General features: G+C 35.4%; 1 pseudogene; it reads right to left on the minus strand.

The window, feature by feature from the left end:
* Window positions 1-3094: 3094 nt before the first annotated feature.
* The window catches only part of LOC113058934 (diacylglycerol kinase beta-like), a 31996-nt pseudogene continuing 15356 nt past the window's right edge, over window positions 3095-19734 (minus strand).

Raw genomic sequence — 19734 nt, forward strand, 5'->3', positions numbered from 1 at the left:
GATGTATTTTTCCCTCCATAACACATATAGATATAGATTTGTTTTCACACCTTATCTGACCTTTGAGATGAAGTTCATTATATCCATTTACATGCACCATATTTAACACGTGCTAAAAGTGTCGGTCCAGTGTCCGTCCTTATCTCAAAGCTCTAATCACGTCTTTAAGAATCATCTAACGCAGTAATTCTCAAAGTGTGGTCCGCGGACCACTAGTGGTCCGCCATCGCCCCCTAGTGGTCCGCGAAACGATGACCTAAACTAGGCAAGTGTTTGGAGCCAGACATTGATGTGATAAGCAGCACCACCCGTCTCATTAATATTCACGTTAAGTTTTAGATGGAAATCTCAAAATCTAGAATCCACAGATCTATTAGTTTTGTAATGTACTAGTTTTTGTTTCATGTGTAAAATCCCAGTAATTTCAGTGATATTGGACATTAAGGGGAACATTCTTTTCAGCATTTTATTGTTACCATAGTTACAACCATAGACTTCCTATACCCACCACCTCAGTTTTAAACTAATGGCTCTTTGGAATGGCATTAAGTGGGACCTAGGCTGTTACAGTATGTTTAATTTCAGTTTTTTTTCCACATGTGCAGTTTGTTGTTCATATTAAGCTGCAACTCATTTCACATTTACTTTTTCAAATTAAATAAAAATGTATATAATAATTTCTGATCATATTATTGCATTTGTGTTTGAATAATTAGTTTTTTACTTGAAACAGTTGCATATTAAACTTAAATTTAGCTTATCCTTCCTATTTTTTTTGGTTTTTGGGGGCGTGTTAGAGTGGGATTCTGTTAGGTGGTCCTCAGAAAAAAATAGGAAGATAAAGTGGTCCTTGTGCTGAAAAAGTTTGAGAAACACTGATCTAACGTCACTTTTGCAGGACCAGGTAAACCACCACATAAACATGAACTGATGGAAACCTAAACTGATCCATTTGTTTTCAGGTCAAGAGGTGAGGGTTGCAGGAAGTTGACAGGTTCAAAAAGTAAAAGTAGGTGTGTTTGTTAGAGGTACGAACAGACCATTACCATGCCATTACCATGGCAGCCAGCATCTGGCATTATATAAAATGTTTGAAATTAAAATTGTATTTTGTAAAAATGTTTTCTCCAATATAAATCTGGGATCTTAAACAGTTTGATCTCATACAAGATCATTCTGTGAAAATATAATATTAAGTATAGTTAAAATCCACAAGTATATTTGATGCTGTACATTAATAATGTTTTTTTAATGGCTTCAATATTAGTAAAAGCATCATATATGCAGGTTATAACGGGCCAGGCTTAAAATGCACCACTCACTTTTATACAATATAAAAATCTCTTTATCCACCAAAAGAGTCAGTGAAGATCCTTGGTATCTATGAATTGTGAAATCTGTTTTAACAGCTAAAAATGGCATATGTCATGTCTTGATCCAACATGCAAATACATCAGGCAAGTTTATTTTCAGTTCATTTTCATAACATTATTATGAAATGAAAAATATATGGAGTGAGTAAAACATAACCAGGCCCAACAAGAAACATAAGAATTCAGTTATTAGGATGTGTAATAGTATCTCACATCCTTACATGCTGCCATTACAAGAATAGGAAAGGTGAAGTCACACATTTGCTTTAGCTCTGGCAGAAGTGCATCACAGCACATGAATATGCATGAGCAAAGCACCTTGTGACCATGACAACCATGTCTTGTAATGACAAAATACAACAAAATGCTTTCAATCTGATTCTTAGTCAAAAACCAAGCAGTTTTGTTTTAAAATAAAACACAGACATCTTCTCCAAGACATGAACACATTAAAAAACAGCCAGTGAATGTGAAATGTAAGTGTCATTAAAATCTTGTTTATTAACTCTGTACCTGTCACATTTAATTGGATGCTGAATTCCCTATTTGTGGGTCAATTATAATTCCACATCAAGGGTGATGGTAAATATCAAGCTCTTCTCTTTGAATTCACCCATTTGCCTTGTTCATGAAAGTATGCAGACACAGTAATGGCAATAAGAAGGTAAATGCTATATACTGAACACCTCAAAAATAAAACCTTTGGAGCATTTAAGTTTAATTAAGAGGAAGAGTCAACATGACATTTTTAACATGGGGTGAAATCGAGAGTGTTCATATATAATGCAAATTTACTGCAATCATGCCCTTTTTAGTGCCTCTCTGGACCAATTTGGAAGATTAAATTAGGAGCCATAAGGTGAGGGTTTTAGCTTATTTTTTCATGAATAATAAACTTGATGTTCCTCCGTGGAATAAAATAAATCTTTATTGCTAAATAACACAATACAAAATGTTGAAAAGAAGAAACAAGAATTTATTTAGGATATTATTTTCCTAAAATTTTAATTTGGAAAAATACTGTATTTAGTGATATTACTTGATAAAAAATATTCCATTTAGTTCCACACTGATTACCAGGAATATATAATGAAAAATACTGTAATGCAAACTGATTTACACCTAAACCGTCACGAGCAAACTAAAAATGGATTAGCATAATCACTTTTGCTGAGGATAAGCTGGAACACCTGAATATTGACTGTAGTGCCTCAAAAGCATTCCTTACGTTTACTGACACTAATTAAGCCTCAACAAAGCCATAGGTTGCCATGGAGATCACCTTCTATGTAACCGTTTTGTTGGTGTCTACCTTTAACCAGAGTTTTAATCTACAGGTACAAGTGCTCCTTCCAATTAATTGTGTTGTCATGCTGTTTGGGTTCCAGGCATCGACAAAATGAAGTGTATGTAAATGAACACTGCACTTCAGAAAATGCTTTCAGAGAAGAGAAAGTTAAATTAAAAGCAAACAAAGCTTCGAGTCTTGCAAATGAGGTGGTTGTTTCGGGCTGGAGCATTTTTTCAGCTTTCTCGTAAAATGCTGCTGTGGTTTTTACACGTGATATCAGGAGAATCGAAGAATGACCGACTAAAGCCAGTTTAGAAAGAAGGGAAAAGTGAGAAAATGGCTAAAAAAGTCAAACTCTTAAACATTCATAAAAACATTAAACATTTAATATCAAGGACTTTTAAGTAAGTAGAAAAATATAATGTGCATGTCATGCAGTATTTACAGTGCAAGGGCTTTGCATCCGTGGCTCACCATCAATTTGCATTGGGAGGGCTTTACTGGTTCTGTCAATAGAATATAGTTATATAATACTGAAACAGGAAGATATGTTAAATGAAGTAAAACAAATATTTTTTGTTTTTTTATTAAACAAATTGTTTTGTTTATATACAGTATATATTTAAACACTTACAGATATTGTTTTTCTGCACCATTGATTTTTTTTCTAGTCTTACAATTCTAACAATGTGGCAAATGATCTTTGAATGTAGTCAAAGTAGTGTACAAATATTCCACATAGTCCCTCAAAATAATCCACTACCAAGTTTAGAGTTGGTACAGTATTTTGCTTTTGAAAGCAGTCTCGTATGCTTACCAAGACTGCATTTACGTATTTGATCAAAAACAAAGTAAAATAGTAATTATTGTAAGCTATTATTACAATTGAAAACAACTGTTTACTATTTTAAAATGTAATTTATAACCTGGTAATGATGGACGTCTGCCTGTGCTCTTCAGACCTGTGCAGATCTGCCCCATTTCCATTGCCCCCTCCAGCCTCAGCCCCTCCAACAGCTGATCAGACAGGTCTAAGAGACAAAACGAAACCTTGGGACAGACAGAAAACAAACAGGGGTCAACCTGAACTAAAAATGAGCAAAAATTAAAATTACCATCAAATATGAAAAAATGACTAGTTGCACATGAGCAGAGCTTCATCTTAGGAACTTATGTTCCTACCAGACATTTTCAGTCACATCAAATTAAATAAAATGTCTAGTTTGGATAAAGTCCCTGAACTTTTAATGACCTGACAGTTTCTTTTAGATCCAGACATAAAATCTTGAATCTTACAGGATGTATCTGAATGCATCATAAACAAAATGATTAACAACAATATATGTAACATATGTAAGACATGTACTAATACATAAAGTGAATTATTTAGCATGATCATGAACGTACATGAAATACACAAACCAATAAGCCACAAACCAATATCAATATCCCTGTCAAAATGTGTTAGCCTGTTATACCATCCACTTTCTACCAAACATCAAGCCTGACCCCGTGGGGGACGTCAGGGGGAAAAATTATGAGGAGAAAGACCAAAAGAGAAGATGAGGAGCAGACAATTGAGGTGTGTGTCTGTTGGGGGGTGAGAAGGAGAGAAAAGGAAAGAGAGAGAAAAGCAGACAAGCTTGATTTGGAATCTTCACAGTCTGCCTTCCGCTCTAAAAAAGCATAAATTGTCACCGTTGAAGAAAAGGAGGGGAAAAAAGAACACCAACAACCCACAAACAACACACCTATTAATTAGAATGCGACACTGACGCAAAGCAATCTTGAGTTCCTCCATATTTATTAATTTCTTTTTTGTTTTGAAGTTATGAGCATTGATTTTTCCTCGGTCGGAGGTCCAGAGTCGCGCTGGGACCATCTGTTCAGTAACAGCTCCTATGAGTCTTCCTCTCTTCCTCCTCAAACACACACACACACACACACACACACACACACACACACACACACACACACACACACACACACACACACACGGTATCATTCAGTCCACACACAGGCAACAGTCAAACCACACAAATAAACAGAAGTGAGAGCTGGCAAAGCTCTGACTAGAGCTAATTCAAGGTCTAGTCAGGTTCGTTGAACTGCAACCATTTCTCTTTACGTTTTAATTTTGATCTTTTTTCGTACTTTTGGAATCTAAGTAAGATGGAAAGAGAAGGAGGAATGTGATCAGGAAATGTTGCAAGCCAGGTTCGAACTCTCTCCACTAACATATGCACCATAGATTAATGTACACATGCATCATGTTTCTTATGTCTATTCTATTCTATTCTGTTCTATTCTATTCTATTCTATTCTATTCTATATTCTTCATACATATTTATCTTTTATTCTGTTATATTATGTACCTTGCATTTATTCTGCATCTTAGATTCTTTGAATTGTATTTTAGTATGGCTCAAACAATACTTACCAATCAGAAGCCAGGAACAGAACTACTGTATTTGCTTGAGAGAGAGGCTGAGGGGATTTCGAAACACCTGAGGGAGCAGAGAACACTCTACTACAGCTTCACATGCTCTGGATGGGAGCTGTTTTCTCTCTCTCTTTTTCAAATGGGTATTTAATAGATTGTCTAAACATGAATTTTAAGTTACATCAACACCACAACACCAAGTTTTTGCATTCCCATTTATTTCAATTAATGTCCAGTTGGTCAATGCTGCCCCAGATCTGCGTCCCATCCAAAATTGAATACTACTATCTAGTATGCGAAAAAAAGTATGTACGCAAAAATTTCTCAGATGACCTACTACATCTTCTAAGATTCTTAAGAATGTATTCGATGGAAACTTTCCTATCCCATGAGGCCATGGGAGAGGTTTTCTGAATGGCAGTGAAACAACACAACTGACGCTGGTATAGTTCACGGGACAGTAACAACTTGGCAGATGTAGTACATCTGAATTTCATCCATAGTACCGAGATTAATACTAAATATAGAGCATTTTTTTATCAGTTGCAAAGTAAGTTTGAATTCAAATATAGTCCCTACTCAGACAGTATGTGATTTTAGACACACAGCCGGTGAAACATCTACTAGCCAACAAAAAACTAGGCTCTAATTATATTCTAATAAAAACAAAAATAAAAAGTACAATTTCAGTCAAATTAAATTAAATAATATATATTTTTTAATTATTAAGAACAAGGCTAAACTTAAATAAAATATTATTATAAAAAACACATTCAAATAAAAAATAAATCTTAAAAATAATATGCATACAAATAAATGTACATGGTTTTCTGAATGGCTCCCATTGAAAAAAGATCCTTTTGTCCACATAAAGGTTTAGTTTGAAAATCTACCAGCATGGGTTAACTGGCCAAACCTTAACCCCTTGTTTCTAAAAATATATATAAAAAAAATAAAGTGTGTGATTCTGAACAGAATTTCAGAAATAATGACTGTTTTCAAACAGGTTTTCTGAAGACTCCAATCAAACTGCTTTAAAACAAATAGCCCCACCCCAAGCTGACATTACTGGTAGAATTTTTTGAAACACTTACGCTTTCAATCTCCACATCCATTTCTAAAAGACACTGCATGTAAAGCTGGGAAGCGAAAAAAGTATTTTACAATCACCTTCACTGTTGAACACAAACCTCTCTTTCTTTTGCACATGCACACACATACAAAAGCTGTATGCACCTTATAATGGTGTTTTCTTGTCACCTGTTTTTTTTTCTGTGTGATTGAACAGCCTGCGTTGCTCATGACACACATGGAGTGACAGGCGCAGGGAGGGCTGAGGTGCATGGGAGGAGGGGTTAGAGGGATTTTGCACAGTGTGTCTGGGGACATCAGTAGCCCCAGTGCAGCCCACGTCCATATTGAATAATTCAGCCTGCCTCCATTCCCTTCCACCTGAGGAGGCCTGTCTCCTAGCGTCACCAGTGGGGCCACTCAACTGCTCCCAAAAGGTCAGACTCTACCCCATCTGAGAGCCAGGCCTCGGGGGCTAATGCACTCCCTGTTTACCATCCAGCCAATGCTCCCTCGACTAATCTGACAAGCACAGTCCTCTCACCTTCAGAGCTCCTTCATATGAAGCTGTATCCACGAAGGCTTTCAAATCCAAGGCTAAGTGCCTTCTCTCATCCAAACCTGGGCTCACGGTTGCCTTCGCGTCAATCAATTGATCTTTTTTCCAGAGTAAATGGAATAGAATGGAGGGTACAGGGGTTTGTCCTCTCGCTCTCCTTTTCAGAAGCCTATTTTATTTGCCAAGCGCTCCATTTCTAACCCAACTGTAAAAAATAGTAGAGAGGCAGTGGCAGGAAATAAGTGCAAACATGCATGATACAAATGGATGCATTTATCAGCAACTGATTCATATTGACTAAAATTAAAGAGTGCAAAGGGCTGGATGAACTGTAAAGAGGGCCTCAGACTAAGGACACCTGAGATAATGGATTGGTACTTGGGGTTTAACTGAGGTGGACAGATTAAAGAGTTTAATGAATGAGATACCATGGAGTTATGGCATGTAAATGTACTGATATTGATGTACTGTACAAAACATGAGTACGTATACTAATATTAGAGGTTATAATTAATTTTCACCTATATCGAGTGGAAGGAAAGCAGCTGGGCCAGGCAAGTAAACTCTTTAACCTTCGAAAACAAGAAAGTATAACTGACAATCTCTTTCAAATGGGTGATTTCTCATCAGGGAACTTCAAATTCTATGATTGCAAGACTCGAACAGACTCTGACGTTTCACCCTTCATTCTGTACTTTGTGATCCCAAACGGTCCCATGATAACGGTCCAAAGAGATTCTTCAAAACTACAATCAATGCTCTCAAAGCAGCACTATACATGAATTTTCCCCAGTGTGGTGACAACCGGCGTACACATTTCTAGATTAGTGAACAGTGTTCTGCCTTGATGATCCTCTGTGGAGGGAAGATCTAAGTGTTTATCTCAACAACATGTCTTTGCAGTTTTTTGCACTTTGACAGGATTGGGGTTAATATCTTTTGGCAGGGAACTACGTGTAAGGGTTTATGTGTTTGCTACCGTGGTTGTATTAACAGGTGCAGTGTTTGCTCCGATTTCTTGCATTCAGAAGCATTTTTATTGGGATTCATCCCAATCACAACAGTCTCTAGGTGAAATGGCTGCTTACTTTGACCAAAAATGGCCCACTCTGACCGGAACAGGACAACTGACCAATCTGATCTCATGGAAAAATGTACTGTAACTATTTTATGAGTTGGTGATTTGTATGAATATTTATGCTTCCCCCGCATAAGAACATACAAGGAACAAAGGATGATGTCTATTAAGCAAATCGTAAGATCGTTTTACTTAGAGGCAGGCTCTATTAGCAATCAGTATCTCACAAACATAACTTAAAGCTAGTTATTCGTCTTATCTAGTTAAATTGCTACTAAGTGCCTTAAACAAAACATCAACATTTTTTTAAAGATGTGATATCACTAATCTGGCAAATTCAGTGATTAGTTTTGTGTGCAATAAGCTTTAAACTGACAGTGAACAGACAGTGGGCGGTTTATAGGCGTACCATCTTAGTCTTAGACTATAAAGCACCACAGATACACAACTTGCTTGAAAATTGTGGACATTTTGTGTTTTGAAAAACAGGAATTTGCATGATGGTAATTTCAGCAGCAGCAGCAGACGTATGTGACAGTAAGCTTGCTTCTTTAGAAAGTTATTGAAACCCCAATCAGCCTGTTTAACTGTGGTACAGTTGAGTCTGCTTTGATTAGACAGGTCTGCCCACCAACGCTAGCTCAAGCCATTACAGAGCCACTGACAATCCCAAACACTGACATTAAAACTGCATCCCTTCAACCCAAACAAAAGCCACTCGCCATGATTCAATGTGTCACTGGTGAAATATTCATCATGAAAGAAAAGTTCTTCTGAAGTTGCCTTTGATTAATCAGGTATGAAAACAAGGACTTTGCAAACCAGTAACGTTAAGGTGACCCTTAAAGAAATGTTCCAAGTTCAGGAAAAGTTCAGCTCTATTGACAGCATTTTACAGCATTTTTATAAAAACAAATAAACAAATAATTTTATTGACTTTTTTATTAACAAAAGAAAAATGAAAATATTAAAATAAATAATATATCTATCAAACTATTTTTGATATGGAAAGAACATGTGTTTGTATACCTTGGACATCAAAGACAAGTTGTTTGGGGTCAATAATTGGGGTCTTCTTTTCTGGAAAATGTTTCCTGTTCGACAAAGACCATTTTGGCAATGCCCTCCAATGAGATGCTGCTGAAGTTCAGGGTGACACCATCACACTATAATAACATGGGAAAGATTTGCAGTTGCAGTGTAAACAGTGCATGAAACACATCATAAATGTATATTACATTACAATTATATGAGTGAATGAATAAATGACTTTGGCCAGTCAATGAAGAATAATCTATCACTGTTGCATTAGCCCTAACATATTACTTTAGTTTTCCTTTTTTAAGTGGTCCTTCACTTAACCTGAATTCATCAGTATTTTGTGTGAATGCAACAAAATCTTGAAAGGCATTTTGGCAAAATGTAATTTTTTATTTTTTAATTAAAACACTACAGTTCTTTCCAGTGGATCAGCAGGGAGTGTTAAGTGTTAGAAAGCTGATAAGGCATGTGGTTTCTCACTTATTCTCATTACCTGCACCTCAAGATAATCATGCAACGTCTTGCAAGTTGCCGAGAAGGTCTCTGAGGTTCCAAACTCAAAGTACCAAAGCTTATTCTTCGTCCTGAAACCAAGCACATTTTTATGTAAAAAGTATTATTTACATGTTATGCAATCAATAAACATGGTGGTTAAATATCTGAGCAGGTAACTAGGGATGCAGAATACATGGATACCATAATGGTAATTGGTCGATATTGGATATTTTATTGCACATGCCTATATATATATAGATTACGATTCAGATGCTGATATTTATATGACCAAATTCTGATAGCTTCGAATGTAAACCTATGAGAACTTTATGACAGTATAACAGACTAGTATCAGTTGTCATCACTCTATAATTCTCAACAATATGTCTTGGTAAGATTGTATTTAATTAAAGGCTTAATTTTATAATGGGGGCGAACAATGCATAACAATGATGATCAAGAGATGAACAAATAAATGTTCCTTGAAAGCCTGATGCATCATATTTGATATGATAAAATTATGTACGGATAACCATACAATAATGTTCATCTTGAAATATAAAAAGTAAGACTCAAAATGAAAATATAAATGAATGCTTTAGAGTAAAGAAAATGATGAATATCCAGGATGACTCAAACACTTAAGCGCTTGGTGCAAACCCCTACCATCACAGAGCCCAGCTAGGGTCCAGAGAGGGTAATGTAGCTGCCCCTTCAACTACGAGTGGGCTGTGGAGCCGGACCCCTATCCCCCACCCCACACAAAGACTCTCTGGGAAACAGGATCATGATCAGTGACCTCACCAGAACAAACAACCATCTGTTTTCATTACCAGAAGCCTCACACACCTGAACCTTCTACAGCAGGGACCAAACATCAGATTTAGAGATTTAGAGAATTACACATTCTGAAGCAGAAAAAAAAATGGGATCTGGTTAAAGTAAAATAAAAGAGATGAAGCAGTGATCATGCAGTGACCCATGGAATTTGTTAGCATGGTAGTATGGGGGGGGGGGGGTAAGCATTTTCTTATTGTCAGCAATATTGTAAAAGAAGAAAAAGATAAGTGCATAAAAGCTGTTTTAAAGCACTCTCATTCTAACATCAATCTGTGCCTCTGTAATTAAAAGGGAGGTGACAGGTACTTTCTCATCTAATTTCACACAGAATGGATTCTATTTAAATTAATGGCAGCAGCACTTCTTAAATGTCCACAACTTGAATCCGACCAAAATTCTTTCATCAGTCGCAAATCCACAACAGATTATCAATCAGGGGTCAGTGGCTGGGGAAAAACCTTTTAAAACACGCTGATGTTCAGAAACTGCGCACTAAAAAACGGCCTCCTCTTCACTGGATCCCAGCCCAAACAACCTGGATCTATTAGTATAAGCAGGACAACAATCACTGAATTATTGATTTCCTCATTAGACTTTTTGTCAGGACCATTTAGCGATGTTAAAAATGAGCTTTCATTAGCCACTTGCAGGAGAACCTCGCCGTCTTTGATTTATAATGTGCAACATGGTCAATATACAGCAGAACGGATGAGGAAAACACAGCGCACATGCTGAGATCGGCCTCCATATGGAACAACACACACCTCGAAGCACAGATTAAATGGACACACACTTCTTCATAGTGACAGAAGCTGAAAACTCTCCTCCCAGAGAATACTCACAGTTATATCATACATTCAGGACATACAGAATGCCTGGATCAACATATGGACCTTTATGTTCGTTATGCATCTAGGTAGGACTGCTAATTAAAAGTCTGCTAATTAAAAGCTGCATTAAAACCCAGAGAGGGATGACTTGTTAGCATAATTTATATTTTATCTGAATGTGAGGGCAACAGCCTCAGGTAACTGCCTGTGTTGCACCATTAGTCTTATTTTGACTGGATTTCTTACAAAAAAAAATTGTTTTAATAAAATAGAATTTGGCTCCAAATCAATATGCTGTATTTTTTTTAAAGAACTGAAGAAACTTCATACAGCTTTAAAAGGATAAGTCTGTAAGACTTCAAATTCTGAAATTTCATTTTTGAATTGGAATATGAATTAATGAGATTTTAGAATTTGTATGATCGGAGGAATGAACAATGGAATAAATAAATTAATTCATTTATATTTAATAAAAATGTAAATGTAACCTAAATAACTACTAAATAAATGACAATACATTTTTGCATCGGAATATGAATATGGAAAGGCTTTGGAGGAGAGTTTTAAAAAATGAAAAATATTAAAAATACAAGTGCTTTGTGACATTTTTTGATGATAGAATTGGCCAAGATAAAAAAAAATGCATTGTGCAAATATTTGTCAAAATTTCTCCTTCTATGTTTCACAGAGAGAGAGAGAGAGAGAGAGAGAGAGAGAGAGAACAGGGATTGGATCAAAATAAGATTAATCAAATAATTGAAGAAAACAAAATCCAATAAAATAAAAAATAAATCAAATAATAAAGTAAAGACTAAACAAAATATAGTTGTCTAATTCTAGAAGTTTCAGGGTTTCTAACACACTTCAGATCTCAGACAATGTGTCTCTTTCCTAGACCTCACCTCTGATTTCCAATATCCAAGTTCAGGATAGATTGAACCATGATGGCTTCTTAGTCGATTCCCTCCACTTAACCTAACAAGAGTGCTAAAGCGACAAATCAAGCTGATCCCTTTCCTCATTAGGTAATTAGGAGCATCTCATCTCTTCAATCGGATTTCCATCTGTTCCGTTCCCGTTCACTGACGCACATTAGTAGGGCTGATAGACAGGGTCACAGCTGCACTAAAGACTGAGGGAAAGATCTGTACACACGCTAGGCGGGGTGGAGTGGAAACAGAGCACTGAGGTTAACAAAGTACCAAAAATGTACAAAAAGTGTTTTGAATCAACACTGTCAGTTGTGTGTCTTCCTTGTGCTACCAAACAGGGACTTGAGGCATGGTGTCACAGTGGCATTGTCGACCCGAGGCGACTTTGCCTTTCGCCACTTTCTGCTGCATCTGAGGAAGGCAAACATGGCCTCGTCATTGATTTTTTCCTTTGACACCTAATCTAACCTGCAGTGATGTACGACCTCATTCTCACACTAATTTCTTCTTTATCTTAGGTGATAAATATTGCATTGATACAGTATAACTAGCTCTGTCAGGACTGCTCCGATGCGCTGGTTTGTAGAACATGACACTACAAGAAGAAGAGTAGAGGGAGAGGAAGAGAGAGAGGTGTTTGCTGTTCAATAGAAGGACGTTTCTAAGTAAAATCACTTGACTAGTGTATGGGTGACTCTGGCAGCGCTGTAATATTCTTCAAACATCCTACTTAGGGTTTGCTCTAAACCAAAACTTTTAGTATAGCACAGTGTTATCTAAACATAACATTAACCTTAAAATTAACATTAACTTTTGTTTTTTCATTTGAATTTAAATGAAAGTTTTAGCAATTTTGTTGTGTTTCATTTTTATTAGTTTTTGTCTATATAATGTTTATTATTTGAGTTTTCGTTTTACTTATTATAGTAGATCAAGTTTAAATAAATGAAAATGAGAAAATATTTTTTTTTTAATGGTTTTAGTTAACTATAACCCTGGTATTGCAGATTATAAATAAATTACATTTTAAATGAATAAATTAAATATTAAAATACATTCAAATAAAAAAAATATTTTAAAGTGTAATAAAGTTTCACAATATTACATTTTACTGTAACATCAAATAAAAGAAGCAAAGACATAAACAAATAAAATAAATAATAATAATCTTAATTGTTCTAAAATTTGACTGGTAATGTGCTTATATATCCAACATCCAATTCTCTCTCACACACACACACACACACACACACACGCATATGTATGTATGTATGTGTGTGTGTGTGTGTGTGTGTGTGTGTGTGTGTGAATTTTTATGTAGTGTGTGTGTGTACACCTCTATTTGGACTAAGCAATCCCAGAATGCACTGCAATAAGTGAAAAATCACAATGCAAAGTGTAATGCATTCAGAGAATTCAGTTCACAACACTGAAACCAGTTTTGAGTTGAGTCTATCATATTGAGTACTACATGCATGCAGCGCCGCCGCTCCCACCACATGCATCACGCACTGTGCTGAGGGGGCACCAAAAATAGCCTAATGATTTTTTTTTTAAATGCCGGTATTATTTCATTAGCCTATAGAAATATTAGCCACATTTTAGCCATGTATATGTAACAAAAAAGGGGGAACAAGAAAGATATTTAATAATTGCGCTAATCTAGTCTAGAAAGTATTGTCTTGAAGTCTTGCATGAAAACACATACGACGGATGTAGCATTTCAAAATGTGGAATCAAACCTAAAATCTACTTAAAGACTACGTTTAAAGAGTTCAGAGTGTGCATTTTGGAGCAAAACACTTGAAAGTGTAAAGCCAGGCCTGTCATGTGAGTAGCTGAAGAGTGAAGAAGGCTCTCCTGACTCTGGGTGATGATGGTTAATGGCTGGAGAGAGTGAAGGAGGAGAGGTTCCCTGACAGCTGGCAGCCCTGCAGGAGTCGGCGGCTACTGAAGAGGTTGCCGTGAAGGCGGAGGAGAACTCAGCAGGGGAAGGAGGCCTTTCTAGTACCGCCGGGTTTTTTCTGACTCGCATTACTCTTCAGTGACTAAGAGCACATCAGCACCTAAAATATAACTCAAGCCTAACTACAGCTCTGCATATTCTGTGGTCATGATACACAACAGTCATCAGTGCACGTTTACACTCATTCTCTGAGTAAGGGCTTCCCTGAGGAATTCTGTTCCAGTGCGGATGGGGAATGTCTCACAGGCCCTGCAGATGGAGACCGGCATCCGCCAACTGAGTCTAAGAGATACACACAGGTAATCAGATGACAGCAAGTCCTGGCACGTCTACAACAGGAATTAACTAAGACTAAACCAAAGAGGATCTGGCTGATGGCCATCAATCTGAAATCACACACAACGGGGTCTTCTAATAAACCCACCAATGAAAGGGACATTGTTTTGATTTCTAGCTTATAAATTGAACAATTTTATAAATGCTAGTGTGAAATGTATAATTTACACACCCTCATGTTGTTCCAAACCTATATGCCTTTACACTACTATTCAACAGTTTGTGGTCAGTAAGAAATTAATACTTTTATTCAGCAAAGATGCAATAAATGTATAATTTAAATTAATAATGTTACAAAATAATTATATGACAAATACAGTAAATGCCATACTTTTGAACTTTCTGTTCATCAAAGAATCCTGGAAACAAAATTTAATATATTATTATTAACTGAGCAGCAAATCAGCATATTAAAATTGATCATGTGATACTGAAGACTGGAGTAATGATGCTGAAAATGTAGCTTTGACCACAGGAATAAATTACATTTTGAATATATATAAAAATAGAATAAATTGTAATAATATTTCACAATGTATCTGATTTTACTGTATTTTTTTATCAAAAAAGTAAAGGACCATAAAAAGTATCATAAAAGTCCATACAAGTTATGCACTCCATGTAAGGTAATTTAAAGGGACAGTTCATTCAGAAATGAAAATACTGTCATCATCAGTTCATTCCAATTCTTTCTTCTGCAAAACCTAAATGAAGATATTTTGAAGGATTACAAATGACTTTTTCAAAATATCAACTGTAATTTTGTGAAGAAATTAAGCCATGCAGGTTTGGAACCACATGAGGTTGAGCGAATATATATATATATATAATCACTTTATGAACAGATGCTTCAGTTGGAACATTTAGCCAAGACCAAAATATAAACAATTCTGTGCAGGGCTATCACCACAATAATTATTAAGGAGGGGGTTTTCAGCGATCCATTCTGAAACATTCCTGTATGGTGTGAATTTCTGGATACCTGACATGATTGTGCAAGGTGTGATATCTTCTTCTAACATTCAGTATGTGAAGTGGCGAACATCAGGTGGAGTCGTCTGCTATTTCTATGTGTACACATTGTGTGAACATGAGGAGGTGGAGCAGGGAGGGGTCTGAAAGTCCAGCAGGGATGGGGACACGGCCACAGGTGAGATCTCAATAAATTACACTCTGAAGTGGTCATTAATTATAGATGACATCTCAGTCAGGCCAACGATTCCATCTGAAATGAGGAGCAGTGTGCATAGTGGTGGTGCCCAGGGCTCTGGTGGGATAGCTGATGTATATGTGTGTGTGTGTGTGTGTGTGTGTGTGTGTGTGTGTGTGTGTGTGTGTGTGTGTGTGTGTGTGTGTGTGTGTGTGTGTGTGTGTGTGTGTGAAAGAGAGAGAGAGACAGAGAACAGTGGGTCGAACAGTCTTAGCTCTAGCAATAGCTTTTTGATGAGGATCCTCATTACACTAAACGGCCCTCTATGGTTCAGCCTCCCTCTGACTCAAGGAAAGGTTAAACAGAGAATAATTAAAGAAGACCGCCTCAGGCTGAGCGTGTCACCCTTAAGGCGACACTCTGGTCAGCAGTAAGCCATTTCAAAGATGGCTCAGTACAGCTCAAGTGCTCTTAACTAGTCAGTATCACATGGCTAAAATAAATGACACACTGATGACACGTTAATTCATTTCACACTTACTGTGGATGTGGAAATACCAAACAACACCACCTAAAAACAAAAGTTCAGTCCGATTTTTTATGCTTTTGAAAGTATCTTATGCTTGCCAAGGTTGCATTTATTTGATGAAAATACACTAACATTTGCAATATTGTAAAATATGACTACATTTTAAAATATATTTTCTATTAATAGTTTTTTTTTAAATAGTTCTATTTGTATATATTTTCAAATATAATTTATTCCTCAGATAAAAAAATAAACAAATAGATAAATTCTTTACTTCAGCATTTCTTATTATCAGTGTTGAAACCATATTTTTGTGAAAACCGTGATACTTTTTTTTTCAAGATTCTTTGGAAAAATAGAAAGTTCAAAAGAACAGCATTCATTTGAAATCTAAAACATTATAATATATATAAAACATTTTGTAACATTATACATTTATTGACTGTCACGTTTAAACAATTTGATGCATCCTTGCTGAATTAAAAGTATTAAAAAAAAAATGATAATAATAATAATAATAATAATAATGACCCACAAATTTTGAACAGTTTTTATACAGATTTTTTTTTCAATGTAAATTAATAAATTAAAAAGTTAAAGTAAAAAAGTATATTTATGAACAGCTGTTGTATGGAAATCCTATTTAACTATCCATGGAAAAAATAAAATAAAAATAAAAATTATTTATGTGGAAAGGCTGAGTACATAAATATTCATAGCTACACATCAAATCTGCCATTTGTCTATTTCCACCATTATATGTGTGATACATTTTCGATAAGCGTTCCATTGATGCAAGGTTTGTTAGGATCAGACAATATTTGTCTGAGATACAACTATTTGAAAATCTGGAATCTGAGGGTGCAAAAAAATATCTAAATATTGAGAAAATCGCCTTTAAAGTTGTCCAAATTAAGTTCTTAGCAGTGCATATTACTAATCAAAAATGAAGTTTTAATATACTGAATTTACAGTAGGAAAATCTTTACTTTTTTGGTCTAAAAAGAAAAATCTATAATTTTGACCCATACAATGTATTTTTGGCAATTGCTATAAATATACCCCAGCGACTTAAGACTGCTTTTGATGTCCAGAGTCACATATAATTTAGCTCCTATTGTTATTATTGTAAAACCTGAATAATTAATAAGAAATCTGCATCAAACATCGTAAGAGGCTTTCAAATGATATTAACTTTTTAGATGGCAGTGAAGGTTAATTCCAATTTGTGTAGTTTTACTATGGTATTTTGGTGTAAAACACGGCTAAATTTTTTTGTAGGTAACAACCACAAGACCACAAGTCTAAAAAGACACAACTGAAGTTCACTAAACAAAGTCAACTGAGACCCGTTCTTTTCTCCTTTTTCGTATCATCTTGAAGACAGAGATTATCTTGGAACCGCATGAACGATCAGTGACCAGAGAGAAAGTGAAGGAGTTCACGTGACACTGCCACACTGATTGTCTGCTTTTAATCCTCGACCTCATTATCACCTCTGGTCTTACTCCAGCAGTAAATTAATCTATCTGCAAAGTGTCAAATCTGGTCACCTTCCTGCTGGTAATCACCAGAGGTGCAAATAAAAACAGGGAGCCGGGTTCGCTCAAGACCCTGCGTCCATTACCAACAAGATGATGCCATGTTATAATTAAAAACCAATTGGCCATTGTTGGGTTGCTTATTAAGCTGATCAAATATCTGTGTCTTCACTAAGGACACACAATGACATGCAATAACAGGGAGTGAGAACTGAAGAAAAAAAAAATGTAATAAAGTAAAAAGCCAAAAAAGCCATTAAAATATGCTTATTTTAATGCTACATATTTTTAAGAAGGGAAGGTCTGTTTGAAGTATCAAATAAAGCAAATCAAAATAAGTTAAACTGTAAATGTGGCAGCCTTAAAACTGTCTACACTGATACTTTTCTGAAAGCTTAAAGGAATAGTTCACTCAAAAATGAAAGTTTGCTGAAAATTGATTCAACCTCAGGCCAGTTTGTACATCAGTTAATTCTTCATTGGAAAAGATTTGAAAAATTATTGCATTACATCGCTTGCTCACCAATGGATCCTCTGCAGTGGATGGGTGCCGTCAGAATGAGAGTCCAAACAGCTGATAAAACACAATTATATGTATGTGTACATATATATATATATATATATATATATATATATATATATATATATGTGTGTGTGTGTGTGTGTGTGTGTGTGTTCGTGTGTGTGTGTGTGTGTGTGTGTGTGTAAAGAATGTGCAAAATGTAACTACAAAAACCATCAAACTGGAAAAGGCGCTGTTTCATTGAACGACCTCTGGGTTAAGACGAATCAGTGTCAATAAAAAACACTCTAGTGCCACTAACTGTAAGAGAGATGTGCATGGCATTTGCTTCACTAATCTGATGATATATTAAAACAGCTATATATTTGGAAAAGATAAAAGTTCCTAGAAAAAATAAAAAAATTAAATCTGCAATACCTTCCTACATCATACATTATTGAGTGAGAAAAGATAGTATGTAATAGAAAGATCTAAACCCTTTCTCTCATGTGAATTATTTATCAAATTCAAATAACAGATGGTGGAATTTTCTTAAAATATCTTAATCATTATTCAAAAGACACCGTGGTATAAAACAGTTCCTGTACACATGCTTTTGTGTGATCAGAATACGGTTTGATTCTTTACACATCCCACACAGATCTGAAACAACATCAACACAGCCTTAAACAAAGCCATTCATGTCTTCTGACTCCTGACCAATCCTTAATTCCTGAAATTAAAATGTTGTCTGCTCACCAGGTTTGAAATATAGGACCTCACGTAGAAAGTATAATTACCGTTTGATTATTAAAAGACTCTCCTGAAGGTCTTGTGTCATCACGGTGATGGAAAAATGATGTCAAACTACCCAAGCAAATTCAATTACCCAACCAATTACTGGCCTGTGTTCGTACTGACTTATTGGGACATTAAATATTAATGGGAGCATAGATATCAAATTTGCTCATCATTAGAAGGTGCACACATCGTGGGCTAATCACAGATGTTCCACATCACTCAGATCCTTTCAGCAAAGAATGAAAGACTCCAACACAAAGAAGCACCTACATCTGTTGCTTGACTAAGGGACCTACAGGAATAGGATTTTATGAAGTAAATCTATTTCTGTAAATACAAACGTGAGTAAACCTGTGTCACTCTTTTACTTCAATTGCAATATCCAATAAATGAAAGGTGAAATGTATAATTTCTGTGACACTGGCATGACTAAATGCAAATGCAAAAGTATTGTACGGTATGTTTTCAAAGAGCTTTTCCAGTCGTCTATTGGTCATACAAACAGAAAAAGGCCCACCCCAAACAAAAACCACAGAGCCACAGTGAAATCAACCTATACATATGAGATATAAAACTGTATCTGAATATATAGCCTTTAAAAAACATATACAGTATGATGGAATAAAAATAAAATTCATGTTATGAGTAATTAATATGTGTTTTTAAAATAGTAAAAATATTAGTGGTTATATTGCATTTTTTGGTAATGGTGGAGATGGTATTCTTGACATTGTTAAAAAAAATAATGTATTAAGTAATAAACAAATACAGTCTTATTACATTTTAAAATACTACAGTAAATTTTTTATTGATTGTATGAGTACATATTTTTCACACAATATCAATAAATTATTTTAAAATATTGAACTTAATTAAAAAATTATATATATTAAAATATGAAACTGTCTAGTGTAGTTTGTCTGTCTATCTATATAATATTTTATATTATTCATATT

Source organism: Carassius auratus, chromosome 40 (genome assembly GCF_003368295.1).
Source record: "Carassius auratus strain Wakin chromosome 40, ASM336829v1, whole genome shotgun sequence".
Lineage (NCBI taxonomy): Eukaryota > Metazoa > Chordata > Actinopteri > Cypriniformes > Cyprinidae > Carassius > Carassius auratus.